The sequence below is a fragment of the Gossypium hirsutum genome, chromosome D11 (genome assembly GCF_007990345.1).
Source record: "Gossypium hirsutum isolate 1008001.06 chromosome D11, Gossypium_hirsutum_v2.1, whole genome shotgun sequence".
NCBI lineage: Eukaryota > Viridiplantae > Streptophyta > Magnoliopsida > Malvales > Malvaceae > Gossypium > Gossypium hirsutum.
The window spans coordinates 62144188-62145523 of record NC_053447.1 but is presented as its reverse complement, the minus strand read 5'-3'; the positions used below and the strand labels follow the sequence as shown (position 1 = coordinate 62145523).

General features: G+C 36.4%; 1 non-coding gene across 1 annotated transcript; it reads right to left on the bottom strand.

Moving 5' to 3' along the window:
- Positions 1 to 297: 297 nt before the first annotated feature.
- Positions 298 to 371, bottom strand: TRNAT-AGU (transfer RNA threonine (anticodon AGU)). The gene has a single exon. It is a non-coding gene; the product is annotated as a tRNA-Thr (tRNA).
- Positions 372 to 1336: the final 965 nt, after the last annotated feature.

Here is a 1336-nt window from a genome sequence, read left to right as displayed (position 1 = left end):
GACATATCCTCTCCGTATCTCGACTACGATGATGTTTCCGATATGTCCTTGTTTCATGGAACATTAAGAATGGAATTGAGGGAGGAAGCAAATGTGATAAATCTTCAGTCAAGTTCATGCCGGCGTGCTTGAAGGCTTTTTATATGAAGCGTTTCCATCACTAGCTGCAAAACTTTGAAACAATGAATCATATACAAAAAGGTTTTATATGTTCTGTTCAATTCAAATGGGGCATTGTATAAGACTGTTAATATTCCTCGATGATCAGATTGGGGGGGAAAAAGGCTCTCAATTTCTTGCTTTCATTGAGAGTCGAACTCAAGACCTCCCGCTTACTAAACGGGTGCTCTAACCAACTGAGCTACGAAAGCTGTTGGCTTCCGGAAGTTCAACAAAAGTTGGTATTACCATCTAATGTCAGGCTTACCGTACCAAATTCTGAGCGGAAAATTAGGTAGAATGCCAACGTCTCATCTATTACAAGTCATAACAAAAAAAAATGGATTTTTATATCATCTTCTTTGTCAAATACAAGTGAATCAACTCCTCATATGGCAACCCTCAAACAATGCATCTTCTTCCTCCAATCAAAAGAATTCAGCTCTTAGCTTCAGGAAAAGATTTCATCATAAGTTCTCTATACATATTTTGGAGTATCTTTTCCCTAGACTAGAAACCCTAGTCAAAGAACTTATTTTCCCTCACTTCCCCCTCCTTTTTCTCCAAAACCTTTAAATATATATATAAAGAGAAAAGAAAGTAGGTAACTTCAACTTTTTAAAGTGGGATGTGTATCGAGAAATTCAAAATTCCGACATTAGTATGCCGACCATGGTAATTGTTGACTCTGGACATGTCAAGTAATCAGCTCACACCACGGGTCAAAACAAAAATTATCATGAAAAGCCACGCTCGCATACCAAAAGATTATCTCCTTGAGGATAAGAGGACTACCATGACATGAATTAGCTAGGTTTTTTCATGTTCAACACTATTGCTTTACAATGCAAAATCATTTTCATTTATCTTTGAAATTTGATTAAGATGGTGGGTTGTTTGTCGAATCATGTATTAAACCATGCATTGTAAGGCACTTCCAACGTTCCTGACCAAAATAAATTCTCTGGCTTTCATAGACACCCATCAACTTCGTTGATAATTCTTACTCTTCGAATAGTTGAAAATATTGTTAGAGGAGATGATATGCAAACCCAGGTATTAGACACTTAGTTTTTTCCCTTTTTTAAATGACCTTACTAAAGTATGGAGCTTTCTTTGGCCATTTATCTTCTTTGCTTCTATGAATAACTAGTTTTCTCACCAAAACCACATTTAC